This window comes from Nicotiana sylvestris, chromosome 6 (assembly GCF_000393655.2).
Source record: "Nicotiana sylvestris chromosome 6, ASM39365v2, whole genome shotgun sequence".
In the NCBI taxonomy this organism is placed as follows: Eukaryota; Viridiplantae; Streptophyta; class Magnoliopsida; order Solanales; family Solanaceae; genus Nicotiana; species Nicotiana sylvestris.
Genome location: NC_091062.1, coordinates 90,809,988 through 90,817,216, shown reverse-complemented (window position 1 = coordinate 90,817,216; position 7,229 = coordinate 90,809,988).

The following is a 7,229-nucleotide window of genomic DNA, read 5'->3' as shown; positions in this document are numbered from 1 at the left end:
TTGTTAGAATTCCAACTGCCATGATTGTTTTGTGGTCGCCATTGTTGTTGGTTTGGGCCTTGGAAGTTGTTTCTTTGACCTTGAAAATTGTTCATTATAAGAATCATCTTACTCAAAACCACCATCATCTTGTACATAGTTCTCCACTCGAGTTTGCACCTTTGTTCCTCCTCTCATTCACCAACACATTCACTCTCTCCATAGCATTAACTTGATTAAGAGCTTGCACTTGATTTAGTTGGGCATTTGCTAGTTGAATCATGGTAGTGGTCAATTCGATAATGGCTTGCCCATGGTCTTGCAATTCTTTGTGAAGGTGGATCATATTCGGATCACCTTGCGGAACATTGGCCCGGGATTGCCAAGCCGACGACATTTCCTCCATCTCATCCAAGATTTCACACGCCTCCCCATAAGGCGTAGTCATAAAGTTCCCACAGGCTAGTTGATTCACTACACATTGGTTGGTTGTGTTAATACCACGATAAAAGGTTTGTTGAATCCTGTATTTCGTCATATCATTGTTGGGACATTCCTTAACCATTGTTCTATAGCGCTCCCATATTTCGTGTAGTGGTTCATTCAGGTCTTGCTTGAATGCCAAGATCTCATCTCGAAATGTAGCCATATGCCCAGGAGAGAAAAACTTAGCAATGAATTTTTACGCCAACTCATCCTAAGTGTGAATTGAATGGTTCGGCAATCTTTCCAACCAATCTAAAGCTTTCCCCCGTAAAAAGAAGGGAAAAACCTTAGCCTCAATGCATCCTCGGAAGCATTAGTTTGCTTGCTCGCCCAACATGTATCAACAAAGCCCGTCAAATGTTTATAAGAATTTTGAGTTGGAGCACCGGTAAAGAAGCCCCGTTTCTCAAGCAAAGTGAGCATCACATTGGTGATTTGGAAGTTGTCTACCCTAATATGAGGAGGGACTATTGCACAAGCATAACCTTCGTTGGGCAATATCCGGTGTGGAGCCGTTCGTTGTGGAGGTGGGGGTGGAACGGGCACGTTTTCATGTGGTACCCGGCTCCAATTGGCTTAAGGCTCAAAAGGTACCTCCTCTACTTATTCCTCATCGTCGTCCAATTCCCTTAAAGGAAAATTTCCAAGATCAGTGTTCGCCATGTTTTTACCTATAATTTCTTAAAAAGGTTAGTAACGTGGAAGGGAAAGAAGATATTCCAAAAACACACTCAAATATATAGCTAACTCCGTTTTAAATCTCCGATAACAATGCCAAAAACTAATCCACGTCCAATCCCACTCAATAGTGAGTGGAAACAGTTGTTGAAAGAATAGTACCTAACAAGAGCTGGGGTCGATTTCCACAGGGAGTTTAATATGGATGTCAGGATGTACACTTGATGAGAGTAATTAAAATAACTAAATTTCACTTCCAAATAAGGGATTTTATTTTCTACTTCTAAATTAACACTAACAATTCTAAACTAATGAGAAGAAATTAGAAGGCGAGTGATTATTTTTGTTATTTTTACCAAATGGTTAAAAAGTCTATAGATGTGACCTTCACCTAGGTGTTCGTCTAATGGGTTAAGTATGTAAACACTTATTTTATAGATCGGGGTGTATTATAGTTCTCAACTCTATGTTATCCACTCAACATCTCTCGGTCATAGAGTAATTTTGCCCAATTTGGTTTTCTCAAGTCCAAATGAGTATCATGCTAAATAGTTGATATGAGCTCAAGTCGGGTTTTTCCTATCTCTAGTTCAAACTTTTTAATTAGGCTAATCAAATCCTCAAGTAACCCAATTTCTTGTTAGCCAACTTTTTCTAGTCTAGGTCCCTCTTTCTTAATTAAAGACCAAGTCAAAAAGGCATGAATCAATATTTGCAACTATTAATTCTAAAATTAAAGTATAACCAAGGCCAAATAATAAACACCAATCATAAACAAGCATTAAATTAAATACCCATAAGATTTATACACTAGGGTTGGGTCATAGCCCTTGTAAATGTCTAGCTACTCATAGTAGAAAATGAAGAAAGAGAAGAACAAATACTAATTAAACTCATAATATAAGACTAAAATGATAAACTATGATGTTTTTATCCCAAAATGATCACAAATTTCCTAAAATGGAAAACTACAATGGCTACAGCTGCTTGAACTTCAAAACCTGATCTAAAAATGTGATTCCCATCTATTTGTAGTGGTCCAAAATTTGCTGAAAAAAATGCCCCTCGAGAAGTTCCGCGACCACACAATTCCATGTGCGGTCCGCATATTGCTTGGTCTTACAAGGAACTAGATTTTGTAGTCGCGCTGTTTTGTCTGCGGCTGCAAAATTCTTGTGCGGTCCGCACTTTAGGCAAGGCTTCAGTCTTGGTCATTTTCACAATCTCTAAACTTTTTGAATTCTTGTCAGTGCAGACCATGTTTTGCGCAACACAATTCATGTGCGGTCTGCACTTCTGCTTGAAGTACCGCTGGGCTTCTTCACCAGTTCTGCGACCGCGAGGGAATTCTACAGTCCGCACTTGCTTCTGCGACTGCAGAAATACCTTTGCGAACCGCACTTCTTGTGTATTGTGCCCTTTTCTGCCTTGTGAGTCAAAACACTCCTTTTGAGTCAGATTTCTTCATAAGAGCCCAAATTTCCAACGTTCCTACAATTTACACACTTTCATTAGTTTTGGGAACATAAATCAATACTTTCAGACTAAAACTAAAGTAAAAAGATACTAATAAGTGATCAAAATCTACAATTATCAGGCGACGACTGAGTTATGGCTCATCATTGAGGGATGCTAAGGATCTTTCAGGCACAGATAAGGAGACATCATATCGGGTTGAGATGTCACAACCTACATCTACTACAGTGCACCTCGGAGTTCCCATAGAGCATTGTGTGGTTACTCAGGCGCAGGTTTGTTTGTATTACTATCAATTCAATTTGTTTTTACCTTATAGATTAGTCAGTAATATCTAAAATGTTTATATTTTTTTAAAGATTTCGTCATCACCCGTCACGGAGGCCACATTGTGCTATACTCGCTTGCCGGAGACGAATGATCTTATTCAGGAGCTCGCTGAGACCATGGTATGACTAAAAAAAATTTTGCTAACACGTTCGTTAGTATTCTATATTTCATATACTAAATATATTAATATTTTGTAGGTTACTGATGGCCCAACGGGCGCTTCTACTGAGCCTGCTAGCCTTACTGACGATCATTCTGTAGTGCATCATCCGATGAAGAGGCAACATAATGAGGATGATCCTGATAGCGTAATTGGGCGGGATGATATGCGCCTCTGGCCAGCCAATCTTTAAAGCATACAGGTTGTGGGACTCATTTATATGTATTTTGAGTTGTATATATGACATTAAATATCTAATAGTAAAATTATTGATGTTTTGCATAATTTGCGTATGTGTTTTTATTTTTCAGGTTATTTATTAGTTTAAACCTAGAACACAATAAAATAAGACAGATTAACATAAATTTAAATTCGTTAAAAATACATACAATACATGACACATACAATATAAAAATAAAAAAACTACACTTAACGCATTCATGTGTTTGTTTAGTCACTATCGCTCATTATTCTATGCTTCAACCACTGAAATTGTTTGTACGTCAAATTATAAAAGTTTCGAGACACGCTAACTATAGAACTAAATTATTACTATTTTTATTATTTTTATCTTGCCTATAGTGAAATATATATATATATATATATATATATATATATATATATATATATATATATAATTGGATATGCAATTAGGAAAATATTAATAGTTTTAATATTATTAATTGAGTTGTAAACATGATTCAATTTGGGTTATTATAGACCGATTGACAAAGTCCGCGCATTTCCTACCAGTAAAGACGACAGATTTCGCAGAGCAGTATGTGTCGTTGTACATCAAAGAAATAGTCTGATTGCATGGTACTCCAGTTTCAATCATATCTGACAGAGGCCCTCAGTTCACAACGCATTTTTGGCAGGCATTTCATAAGAGATTAGGTACCAAGGTCAATTTAAGCACCGTTTTTCATCCACAGACCGATGGCCAAGCAGAAAGGACCATTCAGACTCTCGAAGATATGTTGCGTGCGTGTGTTATAGATTTTGGAGGTAATTGGGATAATCACTTGCCACTTATAGAATTTGCTTACAATAACAACTATCAGGCCAGCATTGGCATGGCTCCTTATGAAGCGTTGTATGGGCGGAGATATAGGTCTCCAGTGGGTTGGTTTGAACCAGCAGAGGTGTCGTTGATTGGTCCAGAGTTTGTTTGTGAGGTTTTGGAGAAAGTTCAACTAATTAGAGAAAGACTTAAAGCGGCTCAGAGTCGTCAAAAGTCTTATTCTGACAAGAGGCATCATGAGTTAGAGTTCATGGTTGGTGATAAGGTGTTTTTGAAAGTTTCACCAATGAAAGGAGTTATGAGGTTTGGTAAGAAAGGGAAACTTAGCCCTAGATTTATCGGACCTTATGAAATTCTAGAAAAGAAAGGAAACGTGGCTTATAAGCTAGTGCTACCCGTTGAGTTGTCCTCTGTTCATCCTGTCTTTCATGTGTCTATGCTTAGAAAGTACATTCATGATTAGTCGCATATAATACCTGTCGATACCATAGAAATTAAAGAAGTTTTGACTTATGAAGAGGTACCTATAGAAATCCTCGATAGACAAGTAAGAAAGTTGAGAACAAAAGATATAGCATCGGTAAAAGTTTTGTGGAGTAATCATGATTCAAAAGAAGCTACGTGGGAGGTCGAGGAAGATATGAGGAAGAAGTATCCTTATTTATTTGAGTAACAAGGTAGGTGAACCTAAGTTTGGTTTTACATTTATATTTTAATTATTTAAATACAAGTTAGCAAGTATTTCTATCCTTCCAAGATTATAGTTAGTTGTTGTAGTAATTTAGTTTATGTCGTAGTATGTTTAATTCATTAAAGTGATTTACTTGTGCTAAAGTTGTTGTGCTTTAGATTCTTGTTAGTTATTGTGGTACTCCTTGCCGGAGTGTGAGTAATTAATTTATGAGATGTATATGGTGCCTATGAATGGCCTGTTATGGTATATTTGGTTGTTGTTGGTGTAGTTATGGTATTTGTGACAGGGATATTTTTTTGGATAGTCCAATTTACAAGGAAAACTCTGCCGAAATTTTTGAAAATTTAAGGAGTTAGCCAAAATGTTGAGTCCCTTGGAAAAGTGAGTAGTGCTAAGAAAACTTAAGAGGATCAAGGACCTAAGGGATGATTGTTAGCTTAAGAATAAGGCCCTAGCAACATTCGAGGATGAATGTTTTTAAAGAGGGAAGATTGTAACACTCCTCAAATTATAAAAGTTTAGAGACACGCTAACTATAGAACTAAATTATTACTATTTTTATTATTTTTATCTTGCCTATAGTGAAATATATATATATATATATATATATATATATATATATATATATATATATATATATATATAATTGGATATGCAATTAGGAAAATATTAATAGTTTTAATATTATTAATTATTGAAAGTTGGTACCATTAAATATTTGTTAAGTCCAAAAAAAAAGATTGAATAAAAAAACAAAGTGACGTAAGAATTGGGCTTAAAGCCCATTGAGTGGATCTGCCTATTGTAGGGAAAATAAGAAGGCTTAAAGCCTTAAGCCTTAAGCCTTGGGAAAGAGGGGTTACAGGGAACTAGAACAAAGGACTTCTGTGCACAAAACAAAAACAGAACATGTCCTAGCAGGTACTCATGCAGGCAAATAAAATTTTAGGGTTCTTACCAATCACTAATTCTTAAACTCAGGTACATAGAATTTCCTATTCTCAATTATCTTAAAGTAGTAGTAGGTAAGAATAGAATAGTTAATTTCCTTCTTCCTCTATATCAACAACAAATTTCACGTTTAGGTGTGAAACTTTAAAACTGATTAAAATGCATTGGTTGTTGTAGAATCGATTGTTTGACTGGTGTCAATTGGACTGGGGTCTACGTATTGGCTCGAGAAGTTTTGAGGTGAGTTGATATAACTCTCTACTAAAGTGGTTTAACTCACAAAAGTACGCACACAAGGTGCTTGATGAATTGCATAAAAGAGTTAATATATACTTAATGGAAGTAGTAAGTACATATTAGCTTAGAATTATTTTCTAGCTAAAGTTTAGATGATTATTTGGATATATGTGCATAAATTTTAGATTTTTATGTTATTCTTATATGCCATTTTCATGTTGAAAATTCATGATGGATCAAGAACCTTTATAAATACTTTTGAATGTTTCTTTCATTCTTTTGTCATGCCTTACATTTAAGGATACCAGTAGGAGTATGTATAAAAGATTTAGACTTGAAAAGTCACAAGAAGAAGTTTTAGAAAGAAAAGATTTTTGGGGAGTATCCTTTATTCTGAGAAGGGGTCATCGTCCAGGCCTAGGGTCCTGACTAAGGTGTTGACTTCCTGAAACTACTTGTGCCAAAGTAGGGAGCACACGAGCCGAGGGTCTCGTGCTGAGAACTTACTTATCCATGCTAAGGTATGAGACATGAGCGCTGAGAATCATGAAGCGAGTGCCACCTCGTGGATTGGGCCTATTCGATCAGGTTGGGATCGAACCCGTGCTGATCACACGGTGACTGAGACAGAATTAAGTCAGGATAGTTGGAACTCCCAAAGTATAAAGTGAAGTATTTTTTTTATAAGAAGGAAAAAGAAAAGAATTTCTTTAAGAATATTCATAAACTGCTATTATGCAATTATTTAGAATTATTCTTATAAGCTTTATGTTTTACATGCATTTAGAACATTTGCTCATAATGTATATGTTATTAAAGTTTCGCCCCCGTTGTTGAGACTCACTGAGTACAATGGATAGTACTGACGTTCTCTTTTGGGAACCTACGTTGGTCTGCGGTACAACGTAGGAACCGGATTTGCAGGCGAGCAGGCTACGAGTTAGGACTTCCTTCTCTTCCAGTACTATTGGTGAGCTCCGCTTCTGTTCGTGGAGTATTCCTTAGAGTCATCTTTATTTAGTTATTTCTTTGTTACTTAGAGAACTGGCCAGGAAATCTCATGTCCTGAGCAGTGCGTCAGTTTATCAGTAGAGGCTTCATAGACATAGTCGTTGGGTTAAGATTCAGATATTTTTGATAATAACTTAGCAGCATTTTATTGGTTACTACGAATAAAGTTTTGAAGTTGGCTTATTTTAGATATTTAAATTATT